Source organism: Crocodylus porosus, unplaced genomic scaffold (assembly GCF_001723895.1).
Source record: "Crocodylus porosus isolate Cpor-Errol unplaced genomic scaffold, CroPor_comp1, whole genome shotgun sequence".
NCBI lineage: Eukaryota > Metazoa > Chordata > Crocodylia > Crocodylidae > Crocodylus > Crocodylus porosus.
The window spans coordinates 49,689,621-49,705,298 of NW_017728909.1; positions in this window are offsets into that span (position 1 = coordinate 49,689,621).

A 15,678-nucleotide genomic window follows, 5' to 3' on the forward strand; every position below is an offset into this window, starting at 1 on the left:
AAGTCACTGATGAAGATGTTGAACAGTGTGGGCCTGAGGACCGAGCCCTGTGGAACCCCACTGCCCACATCCCTCCAAGTCGAAAATGACCCATTCACCACTACTTTCTGGGTGCAGCCCTCCAGCCAGTTAGCAACCCATTTGACTGTGTGGGTGTCGACATCACAGTCCCCCAGTTTCTTAATGAGAATGGGGTGAGAGAGAATGTTGAAGGCCTTCCAAAAGTCCAGAAAGATTATATCCACTGCTACTCCTGCATCTAAGGATTTGGTGATCTGGTCATAGATGGCCACCAGGTTGTTCTGACAGGACCTGCCACTAATGAACTCGTGTTGATTGCCCCTAAGCATAATCTCCCTTGCTGGTCCCTCGTGGACACGCGCCAGAATAATTTTCTCAAAAAGCTTGCCCAGGATTGAGGTAAGACTAACTGGCCTATAGCTTCCCGGGTCCTCCTTCCTCCCCTTTTTGAAGAATGGAACCACACTGGCCCTCTTCCAGTCCTCTGGCATCACACCAGAGTACCACGAGTGCTCGTACAGCTGTGCCAGGGGTCCCGCAATGACCTCAGCCAATTCCCTCAGTACTCTGGGGTGGAGATCATCTGGACCAGCTGATTTGAATACATGCAGTCCCTCCAGAAGTTCCCTAACTAGTTCCTCACTAACTTTTGGCCTAGGTGCGCCTCCCCTGGGGCCCAGAGGGGGATTGGCTGTTCTAGTCCCTGCTCAGGAAAATGGAGGCAAAGAAATGGTTAAATATGTTGGCTTTGTCGTCTGGTGTGACAACCAAATTTCCTAGTGTGTCCTGCAGGGGCCCCACATTACCTGGAACCTTCTTTTTGCCCCCTATGTATTTAACAAAGGACTTCTTGTTATCCTTGATCCGGGAAGCTAGTCCCAGTTCCATCTCCACTGTGGCCTTCCTGACTGCCCTCCTGCATCCCCGAGCAACCGCAGTATAATCTTTCCTGGTGATGGCCCCTCCCTTCCATTGGGTGTGCGCCTCCCTTTTAGCTAGGAAACATTCCCAGATGCTTTTGGTGAGCCATGAGGGCTTTTGCGCCCTCCTGCCCCCTTGATCCATGTTGGGACCTCAGTGCTTCCTTGACTATTCTCCTTAGCTCATTGAAGTCTGCCCTCCTGAAATCTAGGGCTGCTGCCTTGCTGCAGGCCTTTGCCACCTTGTGCTGGATGGTGAATTCCAGCAGGCAATAATCAGTTGCCCAGGTGGTCGAGCACCCGCAGCCCTCTCACCAGGTCATCACCCGTGGCCAGCACCAGGTCCAACAAGGCGTCTCCCCTGGTGGGGCTGTGCACCTCCTGGGTTAGATGGAGGTCCTGCATTCTGGCTAAGAACCTACGTGAGCGGTCAGACCTGGCTGACTGCTCTTCCCAGCAGATGTCTGGAAAGTTCAGATCACGCATGATGACCACGTCCTTTGACTTAACTACCTCTGTGAGCTGACCTAAGAATTCCTGGTCTAGCTCTTCCCCTTGGTTGGGAGGTCTGTAGTAGACCCCCACCGTTAAGTTTCTTTCTCCTCGACTGCCCTGTATTCTAACCCAGAGCACTTCAGAGTGCCCCTTCTCTGATTCTTTGCTAGTTGATGTTAGGTTGTATATTAGGACAAACATTGTCACTATGAGAGTTGTTAAGTTTAAAATTCTTATTTTTGATAGCTTTGATAAAGACTTAAAAAAATAGATTTAGGGCCAGATCATGCTCATGGCTCATTTCCATGGCAAATTCTCAGCAAAGAATTCCCTCAGGGATAGGAGATCCCTGTGTTTTGGCATGGCTGTAGCACAGGCAAGTGTGAGAAGATAGTAAGGAAGTACGGAGAAGTGGAAGTATGTTACACTGACATTGATGTCAGTAAAGGGACCTGTCTCAGTGAGAAAATTTAGGGTTGATCTATGTGGGGCAATTTTAACAGTTATGCCAGTGTAGTTTAACAACTACAGCTATACTGACTTAATTCCCCATCAATGGTAACACTTTAATTTTAGGATAAGCCTGGAGTTGCTTTTTTGGTATAGCTTAAACTCTTTCTGAAACAACATACCCTCTACCAGGAAAAATATTCTCTTGTCAGAATGAAAGTGTCTACACAGGAGGCTCAATTAGTTTAGATTCTCATTTAGATTATGTCCTAACAAGATAGTCCTGAACTATCTTGTGTAGACAAGTTCTTAGAGTTGTAGTAACAGCTGCTCTGAGTGATGCTAGAAATTATGTCCTGAGGATCAGAGCATAGTTCTAGTGTAAGAAAAAATCAGGCCCCTAGTTCAATTTTCCTAAATTTCCCGAGGACAAGTTATAAGAAATATAACAAAATGGTCCTTTGTGGGTATTGCAGGGAACAAAATTGGCTGCTATTTGGGGTGATACAAAATGATACTATGAGTCCTTTTCAGCATGTTCTTTTTTGTAGAAAGTCTCTTGAGTTCTAGGGTGGTTACATGGAAGCTAGAGATAGACTATTCTCTGTGGCAGCAGGGGACAAGGCAAGAAGCAATTTAGATTGTATATTAGGACAAACATTGTCACTATGAGGGTGGTTAAACATTGCAACAGATTATTTGGAGAGGCTGGGGAATCTCTGTCTGTGGAATTGTTTAAATACAGGTTAGCCAGACACTTGACTGGGGTGGTTTGAGCAGGAGATTGGACTAGATGACCATATGAGATTTCTTCTAGCTCCACGTTGTTATGATTCTATGAATTCTTACTTTGGCTCTGTTATTCCTTCAATAACTGTGGTTATTTAGTGACTGTGAAGGGATTAAGATTCCTATTCCTGGATACACCAGTTAGGTTTCATTGGCACTCTGCCTTTTACTCTGCTTGTAACTGAATCATCACACCTAATCAGAACTGTGATATACATGGGGGTCATTTTGAAGAAACGGACAATCATTCTGACCAATTCCCTCCAGCAACTTTATACAGGGTATTTCCTGGCTTGTCCCTTCCTAAGGTGATAGAATCTGGCCGTCAAACTTCTTTATGGTAGTTTGTCAGGAGTGCCAGTTTTTGCCATGGATACTGCTGTTTTGTAGAGACACTCTCTGTGCTGTTCTTTCCAGGTGCAATGCATCTCTCCTCCCTTCCGAAGCTGTTAGTGCAATAAATAATCTGACAAAGACCAGTTACATTCCAAATTACCATCCCTTTGTGAGATAATATCTTCTTTCCAGCCCGAATGGGTTATCCAAACAAATATTAAAATGACATCTTGGAAAGACCAGAGATTAATGGGCCAGCATGTAGATAACTAAGACGGTATACTGAAGAAATCAATGTTTTAAATTGGTTTTTCTTACATGAGAATCTGGGTGGAAAAGAATTATATTTACAATTTTCACTGAGCTGCTCTGACTTTCTTTCTGACAATAGGCTTGAATTTATCCAGCTGACACCTGTACAAGAGCTGCATCAGAAGTAAGCATGCTCTGTTCTCCCACTCAGCTTGCAACAGCTATTGTTGCTGCATATTATTGCCTCTGATTACACAGCTTTGAATTGTGAGCTGGGCAATTGGAGTAAAGTCTGCAACAATAAATATCTTGGAATATTTAAAGGTCTGCAAGACCAAATAATGTTTTAAGGATGCAAGGAAAAAAATGACTGTCAACTTAACTACATTATAATTAAGTTCCAGTGTGTAAATGGTATATTACTTGCATCTGAAGACTCATAATACTAGGCAGTGAAGGATCACATAGTGGGAGAAAAGCACATTGGGACAGTACTATAATTTAAACAGATAAAATACGCTAAGGGCAGAAGGGTGCAAAATACAGCATTATCATCAGGTGGGGAGGGAGCCCTGAATCATGGGCTAGGGACAGAAGTTACATATAAACCAGTTTGAGTGATCAGAAACTGGTTTAAACCTGTAACAGAATAGAAGTTGGTTTCAAAATGGCTGAAACCAGTTTAAAATAAACCTGGTTGAATGTAGTATCAGACTTAATTGATTTAAGTCAAACTGGTTTATGAAACTTCTGTCCCAAACCCCTTCCTGGTTCAAGTTAAATCAGAGTCCCTCTGCATCCCAGCATGCTTTGCAGCCCTGGGCTGGGCTGCGCTGTCTGCTCCAGAGAGTAGGACTGGCCCTACCCCTCTGCTCCCTAGCTTGAGCAGTGACGGCTGGCTCACCGGCCCTGCCAGGCAAATCCCAGCTTGGGTCTGGGGCTAGGGAGGGTGGTTGAATTCACCTTCCTCTGAGTACAGAACTGCCCTCTCCTGCTAAACTTACTGCTGACTGCAACTGTGGACTACAAGTCCCAGAGGCACCTGGAAGCAGGAAGAGGCAGTGATGAGCAAAGCTGAAAGGCCTGCTGCTTTGATTGTGGACTGCAAATCCCAGAGACCTTGGGGAAATAACTATTTTTTTCAGAGAGAGAACTTTTTTTGTTCAAGCTTTTATGAATTCAATGCCACTACCTTCCCCTTCTCACCCAGACAGAGCATGGGCTGGGGCCTGGTCACATTCCTACTGCTTTAGCAGGGCTTTCTCTCTTCCCTCCTCTTTGGGAATAGCTGGCAGATGTGCTGTAGTGCCCCCTGCCCCCAGTTTCTGGCTTGAGAAGTTGTAGGCATGTGGCTGCATTTCCTGAATCAAAAGTGAATGTGTATTCATTTGCTTATCAGTTCAATCTTTGCAACTTAGACTAACCTGTAAAGACTGAATCAATTCAGCCTCAGGTTTTTTGACTGTCTGTACTTAGCCATGGTGACTGAGTAACTTGTTGGCTGAACTATTGGCTTTGGCATGCCTGAATAGGCGCAGGTAAGCCAAGCATACTGGAGGAGGGAGCAACACGGGGGATGCATTGTCTTGAAATCCTTTCAAGCATGCCATAGGGTGCTACACAATGTTAGCACTGTTAGGTGTACAACAAACATGATTCACAAGGTAAACCCAGATATTTCAAATAGTTATCCATAGCATTAGAAACATTCTGACCTGTTGTGGTCTCAGTTCTTTGCTCTATTTTTCTCCAGCTTATGGAAAAATAACAGCGAAAGCTAGAGTGTCTTACCTATTTTCTAAGAGGTGTCTTGCATCTAAGGATAGATGCTTTGAGTCTATGAAGGTTGAGAACCATTGTAGTAGAGGATTGGGGATCTCCCTGTGTATGAAGCAGGGGAGTGGGGGGTGGATGTGGGGATCAGTGGGAAGAGGTTTCTTATAACTAGACATAAATGTGGAGTGGGAAGCTCTGTTGGGATGTGTAGGAGAGTTTGCTCTTATGGGTGATAGGCAGGATCCAGCAGTCTCAATCCCCTTTGTAGTCATTATAATAAAATCACAGAGGTTTCAATTGGAACTCCGGGGGACACTGGGTCGTGTTGGGGAGAGGGAAGCAAATGCCCACTTCCTCATGCATGGAATGCTGTAGTTGTGGCAGCAGCAACAGGGGTGGGCTGTCACTGTCTCAGTGCAAGCTCCCAAACATAGGCTTCTGCAAAGGTGCAGGCTCCCTGGAAACTGTTATTCTCTCCTCTGCCTTTCTGAATTGGTGCCTGGGGCTGGTGTCCCATCTGCATGCCATGTACCTGTACCTCCCCCTCACTCCCTGCAAATTATGATACCGTCAAATCTTTTCTCTTGCTTTTAAAGGCTTTCTACAAGGACTGAATAATTAACTGATGGAGAGCGGTCGGGGGAGTGGGAAATGAGTGAATTAGCAAGAGTCTACACAACTTAATATGAATCAATTTTAAAGGCATTAGCCCAGATTCATTCTGGTTTAGCTCGAATGACTTGAATAGTTACACCAGGGAGAAGCTGGGATCAGCAATCTTAGTACAGACTTTAAAGTCTTCTGTGCCTAGAAAACCGTGAAAAACAATGTGATTGTAACCTACTTAGAACCCTGGCACAAATACTCGCATTGTTTTGCTTGTTTGTTTGTTCACATCTTTGCAGAATCTAAAGGATTTTTAAACCTTGACGTTGGTGAAACAAAGATAGGAGAAAGTAACAAAATTCATTTTATTTTATTGACATTACAATGTTTTCTTTCCTCTCAGGCTCACATTAATCATCTCAGGAAACACTTTGTCCTACAGCCCCAGGCCTTCAACATGCAAAATCAGTCTTGCAAGTGTTCAGCCAATAGCAATTTTAAAAATTTAACACTGCAAGTGCTTTATAAAGATGGGTTTAATTACCTTGAGTACTGGGTAACAAACTGTGAAAGCTTCTTTTGCTTTTAATAAATATTTTTAGAGATGTCTTAAGAAATGGCAGAGAAAACAAATATCCAGACCAAAGAAATGAAATTCTCAAATGTAATTCTTCCAGTAAGATGAAAAGGGAAATCATATGTATTTAATTAGGTTACAGTGCTTGACTTGTATAATACATTTTCAGATAATTTCATGATGAAATCTTGCATATTTGTTCACTAATCAAAGAATTGTTTAATATAAACAAGTCTGAAGGTCAAAATATCTTGGGGTGATATCCATTTCACACACAGAGCAGAGCCAAATTCTGTTCTCAATTATGAAATCATAAGCGTTGTACAGGTATAATGGAAAATATTATGTAGCCTAAATTCCATCAATAGTAAAAAGGCCCAAGACATATATGAAAGCAGTTTGTTTAGAAAACCGATTGCAGAAAAATATTTGTGTAATGGGGGTGAACAGTAGTACTTTCTCTGCCCCAACTTACTGTGTTAGGATCTCTGAATACCTCTGAGTACTTAAACCTGTCTAGTAGTTTTGGGTGCCCACCTTGAAATGCCTTAAAGGTCCTGAGAAGGTTATCATTCAATAATTTTTAAATGGTAGACAACAAAGTCTACCATTTCTTCTATTTGAAAAAATTATTAAGGATCATGTTTCTGGGAGTCCAGCAAGAAAAATAATGCAGCAGGGAAACCAGCCTGGATTTGGAGCAGGTAGATCATGCCTGACTAACCTGGTTTCTTTTTATGACCAGGTCACAAAATGCTTTGACACAGGAGTAGAGGTGCATGTCATGTACTTGGATTTTAGGAAGGCCTTCGATATGGTATCTCATCCCATTCTCATAAATAAATGAAGAGGCTGTGACTTGGATGATTACACAGTCTGGTGGGCAAATTGGCTTGGGGATCACACCCAGAAAGTGGTGGTGGATGGGTCAGTATCGACCTAGAAGGATGTGGGCAGTGGGGTCCTGCAGGATTTGGTTCTTGGACCTGTACCCTTCAATGTCTTCATCAGTGACTTGGATGTGGGCGTGAAGTGTACTTTGTCCAAGTTTGCGGATGATACTAACTTGTGGGGTGAAGTGAACACACCGGAGGGTAGGGAACGATTACAGACAGACCTGTATAGATTGGAAAAGTGGGCAGAACACAATAGGATGCAGTTCAACAAGGACAAATGCAGTGCTGCACCTAGGGCCTAAAAATACCCAGCACAATTACTGGCTGGGAAATGACCCTCTCAGCAGCACAGAAGCGGAAAGGGATCTTGGAGTCATAGTGGACTCCAAGATGAACATGAGTCGTCAGTGTGACAAAATCATCAGCAAAGCTAACCACACTTTATCATGAATTAGCGGATGCCTCATGAACAGATCCAAGGAGGTGATACTTCTCCTCTATACAGCATTGGTTAGACCACAGTTGGAGTACTGCATCCAGTTTTGGGTGCTGTACTTTAAGAAAGATGTGGATAACCTTAAGAGGGTCCAGAAGAAGGCCACTTGTATGGTTAAGGGTTTGCAGATCAAGCCCTATGAGGAGAGACTAAGGGAAATGGACCTCTTCAGCCTCTGCAAGAGAAGTCTGACAGGTGATCTTGTGGCTGCCTACAAATTGCTTAGTGGGGGGGGGGAGCAGCAAGAAACTGGAGATGCTCTGTTCATGAGGGCCTCTCTTGGCGTAACAAGGAACAATGGTCACAAACTGACAAAGAGCAGATTTAGGCTAGATATCAGGAAAAACTTCTTCATGGTAAGGGTGGCCAGAATTTGGAATGGGCTTCCAAGGGAGGTGGTGCTCTTCCTTATCTTGCGGGTCTTTAAGAGAAGGCTGGATAGGCATCTGGCTGGGGTCATCTGACCCCAGCACTCTTTCTTGCCCAGGACAGGGGGTCAGACTTGATGATCTGTTGAGGTCCCTTCCGATTCTAGTATCTATGACGTCCCTAGCCACTTCTGAAAACTTGGGCCTTTGTCTAATAACATAAATTCTTTTATTGGACACTTTTTTTACTTAGCTTTGTGCATGAAGTATGTCAGTAACCTGAAACCTTAGTTATTTTTGTATAACTGGATCTGACCAATAGAAACTTTAGTGGGAGAAAGATTAGTACATGATGTAAGGTACAGATGTGGAAGTCTTTGACATATCTGTCCTCTGTTGTATTGTCTTATATTCAAAATGCCATTGTATTCTAAGCAGTAAACTGGTGCAACAATTTCCAAGTTTTCCAACTGAGATAAAAAGTAAGGTTGTTAGGGCACAAGCATTAAAGGATGTTAGGCTAGGGTCATTAAAGTAATTTCCTTTCTATGCTCTTCATTCAGTTTTGCTTGGAGAAACGTTATTTAAAAGTGGCATTGTGAAGTTCCAGATTTTTATCCAGGTTACCTGTAAAGTGATCTGGATTTGTCTGTACTCCACGTTCAGCAAGGGATCTGAAAGGCAAATTGTATTACGTCATGTTTATGAATCTGTTATCTTGACTCAAAGGGACATATATGGAAATGAAAGCGAGATTAGCATAGCTAGAACTCATTGGGCTTGTCAACACAAGATGCTTACTGTGCAGTAGCCTAATAACACTGCCCAGTAGTGTGCTGGGCAAAAACCATGCTAATATGCTACTGTGTAGTAGTATTAAGCTACTGTGCAGTAAGAGGCACTAAAAAAAACTGTGCGCTGGTGCTACTGTGTTACTGAGCACTTAGTAGTTACTGAGCACTTAGTACTTTATTAAGCAAGTACTAAGTAAATGTGTGGTAACTACTGCACATTAATGAAGGTGTGGACACATCCAGTGGGAGACAAATGCGAGACCATGAATTGTAGCTTCAGAACAGAATGGCAATTTAAGGTCTGGGGCAAGGGGTAGACTTTGATGAAACCAGAAGCCTGGAATTCAAGCATAACCGATGTTCAGCTCTTAACAAAATTGTCCTTCAAAAGGAGCTTCCAATGAGTGCTTAAGTATTTGCATACTGTCATTAACACAAATCTAACTGGCGATGGATTAAGAAGTCTTACCCAGGATATTTTGTGCCTCTGTACTTAATTTATAAACAAACCGCAATGTTTTCTTTTTTTCAAATTGCCTCATAGCATTTAACAGCTGTGTGGTGATTTAGCTTTCTGCCTCCACCCACTTCTCACTAATGTATTACCTTAGAATCATTTTAATGTTAACTGAACTGCATCATAAATCTGACTCTACCCTGTAACTTACTCTCTTCTGTGACAAGGCTTCAGTCGTGATAAGAACAGATGTTGGAAAACTCTAATACTCCTCAGCAGCTGCATACAGGATATTAAAAAAGGCAGGAATAAGATGAGTAAGCTGTATGACAGTGGTAGCACAATGCTCTGCACAAAGGTGGAAAGGAAAATTTACTCAATTCAAGGCACTTTCTGGAAACGTCCAAATCCTATCTATCTGGGAGCATAAGTCACTGGTAATTTAGAAACCTAATACTACATTGTTTGTGTTTCAAATCTCACAGCTGTATTAATGGCATGTACTACGGCACAAGAGTTTTGATATTTACTTGAAATCTGTTGCCATTTTCTTCTTCTGCAGCTAGATGCTTCTTATTTCTGAAGGACTCTTCAGTCAGGGTCTATAACTACTTAGATTACAAGCCTTTTGGTGTATGGATGTTCATATATAACGATTAGAAAAATGGTGCCCTGCGTTCTTTGGGACCATATAAAAAATAGTGATGCAGGCCATGCAGTTAAAAAAACTTGCTGCCTGCCAAGCTAATTGATGGATTAGCTGTATATTACTGTGATATTGGAAGAGATGTATTTTGGAGCCCCTTGCTTTAGAAAGCCTTCTCCACGATTTAATTGCTTTATGATATTGCAAACTGAGGAGGTGGTTTATTTGGGATCTCATTTAAATTTAAAGGAAAAGCACAGTTTAAGCTACTTAATGAATTGTCTTAAAAGTTTTTAATGGTAAACATTGCTTGCATGCATTAAAATGCATCATTAGGCTTTTATGATGACAGTGGCATGCATGATCTTGTTTCTGTCTAAAATTAAAGTTGGTTGAATTGAAAAGGTCTTGGGCAAAGATCAGCTGAACTCAGGACCAATCTTAATGGTGCTTGGCAAGCTCCTTGATATTTATCTCTATATCTTTTTTTTATTTATAGGAAGAAAAATACAAGGATATTACTTTCAGAAAATCGAACCTAAATGTGCTACTAAGGGTGGGAAATCAAGTCTTCATCTATCACAATGGCAAATGTCATCTTCACTTGGAGGTATATAATTTAGCAAGTTACTGGGCAAGGAAATTCTCAAACCTGACTAGATATCCATACAAAGCAGAAGGTCTACAGACGACTGCTGCAGAAAGAACAAAAAAGGTCCATTTCTAAACTATCATTTTGAAGTAACATGCTTGCAACTACTTTATAAAATTAGCAAGAACTAGGAGAAATTAGTTTACCACACAGCAAATGTTACATGTCAATGAGGGAGCTACTTGCTTCCAGTAATATTTCATCCCCTTTGCAATCCTGAGTGCCTACTTCCCACTTAGTTGCTGATCACCAGGGAAAAGTACCTCTTCCTCTGGGTTGCCCTGAAGAAGACGTGATTTGGCGCTCTCTCTCAATTCCGGGGGTTAGCTGAAATCTGTTCTAGATAGTCTCTGTTATAAATTGAGTTGTTAGAAAGTTCATGAAAACCAGGCAAACAATCTGAGCACTATTGATTTCTGCATATATTTATTTTTAAATTTAAAGCTGTGTTTTATAAATGCAACTATTTCCAGCTGAGAAAACCACTCTTCGTTTACAAAGAAGCTTTCTGGCTGACACAATCTGGCACAAATGGAACCCTAGTAGTTGGCATATTTCCACTGACTGCACAGATCAGACACAAGCAGCAGAAGGTCAGCCTGTCTCTAGGTGCAAGATGCCAAAAATGTGGCGCACATGAAAATATTTGCCATGCAAAGGAATACAGCCTTTGGGAATATAATTGGAGGGAATCAGCTGACTGAACTTGTTTATGGAAATAGTACACATGTAAAACAAAACCCCAGCTTAATTTACCTAATTTGTATAAATGCTATGTAGCATTCCACTTTCAGTGTTCACTTATCTTAGAGCTTGTTGATGGTAATACTGGTGACAAGTTACAGTAACATTTCTGTTAACAATTAGTTCCCAGGGGGAAATTCATGGAAAGATTTCACTTTAAGATAATCAAAAAATGGAGAGCAACGAACTTTTCCAGATCAAATATGTACGTACCTTTGTGGCCTAAGGTAGGTGAATTATATATAAATGTATAGATATAAAAACAAACTCAGGCGCACTAAAATATTAATAGTCATCTATCCTTTGAATACAGCTTTCTTGATTTGTATCAGCTTCCATTTCTTCTTTTGTTTTTAGTCAGCTCTGTATTATGTCAGAAATAGTCATGATATAACCGAAGTATATTTACTGAATAATAATTGTATTGTTTCTCTGACAGGGTGTTACTAAAAAAAATTACTTAATCTGTTGATATGACTATAAAAAGACCCCTCTGCTCCCAGCTTTCAAACCACCCTACTAACCTTGCCCAGCTCATCATCGGAAGCAAACTCTCCACTGCTCAACAGACATCAAGTCATCCTGGCTTGCTAAACTTTGCCTTAACAAGTGAAACTAAGCAGCAGCTATACACCAGAATGAACTCTCACAGAAAACATGTAGGATATTTTTACACATGTTCCAGTGGTGGGGTAGGAGTGCTTTAATTAGAGCTGTTCTGAGAGCCACTCTAATTAAAGCGCCCACAAGGTCTCATGTATTGGTATCCATGCGCTTCATTGATCAAGCTTTAGTCAAAGTGCCCCTGCTGCCATTTTGAAGCATGGGGATGCTGATACATGAGACGGAGGCTGCTGGAGTGCACTAATTTGCACACTTCAACAGACTCAGATTAATTACAGCATGTTGGAGCAGCCTCCCTGCATGTTTACAGGCACCAACAAAGAACAGAGACAGACCATTAGCAGCATGTTTCTCACAGACCAACCACTCCTTCTAACCTTACTATCCTCATATTCAAGAGAAAACTACCAAATGCCTTTAAAAGGTGAACTTGGAAACAAAAAATTATAAGCTGGCTGGATACTAGGAACTAAAGACTAAATACTAATATTGGCTTTATGGCACATCATAACCTACCTGATTCCTGAATTATTTTTCCAATGTTTGAAAGGTGATAGTGACCTGTAACAAGGTTGGGGTCCCAAAGATGGCCATGACACCCCCTGTTGGCTCTGCAACCATACCCCACCTTGCACCTAGGGTGCATTCCTGTCTAACCTGTCATGCCTTGATGGTATTATAATAAATAGGGAGGCTGTCAGCAGGCCTTTGCAAGGCCTCAGTCTGACTGGACACTGCCAGCCTCTACTTGCAGCCACGTCCCTTGCTGGGCTTCATTGGTCCTTAGGCCCCTCACTGGGCCTCACTCCATAACTGTGTCACCAGAGGGTACCTCAAGCCTTAAGTGTTAATTGCATGGCTCCAAATCCTGCATGGTTCCAAATCCTCCCCTACACCATGCCCAATGCCTTGCGGGTGTTACAATAACATTGTTCCCTTGGTTGGGGCCTTGGCCTCCACCCCTTTAATCTTGCTAACCTTTCTAGCCTCAGTCCATGGCATTACACCTGGCTTTGAGGCACTAGTTTCAATCTATCACCTTTGGTCACCAGGCCCCAGGCCCTTGTGTGGCTGTGCCCCTCTCAGGCACTGGGCCCCAGGGCCCTGTCTACTCTACAGCCTTGCACCCCACCCCTCTCTGGGCTCAACCCAAACAGATGCCCCATAGGCTATAACATCAATAATAACAGCAGAAGCAGCCCTCTGCCCCTTTAAAAGGGCAGACCTCCTTTCCCCCTTGGCTAGGGACAGAAGTTACACATAAACTGGTTTAAATGATCAGAAATTGGTTTAAACCTGTAACAGAATAGAAGTTCAGTGCACACACACTAGTTTCAAAATGGTTAAAACTGGTTTAAGAGAAACCTGGTCGAATATAGTATCAGACTTAACTGATTTAGGTTGAGATAACCAGGAGGTGGAAAGAGTAGAAATGACGCCTGGTGACGGATGGAGATTAGTTAAAGGTGGGAAAGCAGAAAGAAAAGAAGACAGTGAAGATGAAGGCAGAAGCAACAGCAGAGACAGCAACAGAGTCAGCAGCAAAGAAAGTGATGGTGAGGAAAACAAGGCCAGAGGGATGGAAGGAGCAGAAGAGAGCAGGAAGCAGAGTGGGAGCTGCTGGAGAAGGATGTTTGGGAGCAGAATGAAAGGTCGGCCCACCAGGAGCAGCACAGTTCAAAGATACAGAACAGACAGTACAGGATGCTGGTCCAGAATGGAGACTCTAGATAAGAGCAACATTAACTGGTGACGGGGTGCAGAAGGGATCACTGATGCACAGATATGATTTTGTAGAGAAGGTACTGTTCAAGGGTGCAGGTGGAACACTTCACCAGCATGATTGCTTTCTCCACTCAAAAGACATGGCAACTGAGTTAGTGTAACAAATAAGGGCAAAACAAATTTTGCTAGGAATATGCAGAAGAAGGGGGAAGGGAGGAATTAAAAAGTTTAAAGTTTGTAGCAGCAGAACGGTCAAGGGAAAGAGTGATTATTGTCTGAATGGATGGAGATATATTACAAGCAGAAGACATAGAAAGGTATCTGGAAAAATAAGTGCAAAGTGTTCGGTGGTGGAAAAAGTGAAGGAAAAATATGGTTATAGCAAACCTAGATTTAGAAAAAGCATAAAATGGAGTGAATCATGATTACATATTCAGAGTGCTAGGAAAAATGGGGTTTCCTGAGAAATGTATACGTTGTATAAGGCTATTATATAGAGACATGGAGAGTCAAGTCACCTAAGCAGGGGCTTTAAAATCCATACAGGGGTGAGGCAAGGATGTTCCCTGTTGTCATTACTATTTACATGCAGCATGGAACCATTAGCACAAAGAATAAGAAAAGACTCCATAAGTGGAGTAAATATACCAGGAGAGAGAGAGGTAAAATGTATATTATACATGGATGATATAAATGTAGGAGTTAAAGAAAGACTTTTGATGGAGAGGGTGCTAAAGCATACATCAGATTATGAAGAAGTGATGGGAGCTAAACAGATCAAAAAGCACTGTAATGAGAGTGGGACCTGGAGGGTCTGGAGAAGTTGGGCCTTCAAATGAAAGAGAGAGAAATCAGAGTGCTAGAGATCCTGATGCATGCTGAGGGAAAAGGTAATACAGCATGGGAAAAGGACAGCAAGGGTATGGCAAATACTTTGGTTGTGATCCGGAAGGATGCTGTCCTTTGCTGGAAAAGTGGCGGTGATTAAGACTGGGCTACTATCAATTATTCCATATACAGGAATTGTATTCCCACCAACATGGCAGCAAATAGCATAAGTATAGAGGGGAAATATGTGATTTCTTCTGGAATGTCAAAAGAGAAAGGTTGGCTTGATCTGAACTGTACAAAGCAAAAGAGATGTGGGGGAGGGGAATGGGGTGGGTCTGCTGGACTTGGGATTGTTTGTCAACGCAAAATATGTAAGCATGGTATGCAAGGTGGTAATGGAGTAAGAGGGGAAAACAGCATGTAGAACTCAATTTCACGTATAGTCCCCATTTCCTCAAAACTGCACCTATCAGACCTCTTTGAAGAGTCCATGAGTGTGGCAACTGCCAGTTCTTTACATCAGGATGGAAGGTTTCATGCAGAGATATAAAATAGGTAAGGTAGGGCTGGAGATCTTGAAGGATCATAAGAAACTGATGAAAGCGGTAAGGGAGAGAGATGGAATGGCACTGGTAGGCAACTTCACAGAAGGACAAGTGAAGAAGGTATGGGGAGCAGTGGCAGGTAAACAACTAAAAGGGGAACTTGCTGACCTAGGGTGGATGGTTGTAAGAAATATTTTGCTCATGAGAGAGGTGCAACGCAGATGGGGTTTGACGGACTCATTTAGGTGCCCAAGAGAAAGGTGTGCGAAGAAGAAATGGTGCAAATCAGGTGTGGGAAAAGGTCCACTGTTCTCTGAGCATCAACTAAATAAACCTGTTGTTAGTGTGGGAGATGGTACTCATGGACTCATACGAAGGGGCAGAGGAAACGTTATTAAGGACTTTATTAGCGTGGTTTAAACTAGTTTATGGAAAGTAAGACACCTCTGGGTTTTTTTAGGGACTGGCTTTCACTAAAAGACAGTGCCTGAAGCTGGGGCTGCGTGAACTGAAATACTACATCAGGGGTGGGCAACATTTTTTAGCTGAAGTGCTGAAAAACACCATAATGCCTACCTCGGAAGGTGCCGGAGTGCCAGCATGCTAGAAAAAAAAAATGAGGGCAAGGGGTACATGGCAGGATGCCCTGCTCGCGCCCCTTGCCCCTCACCCAAAGCC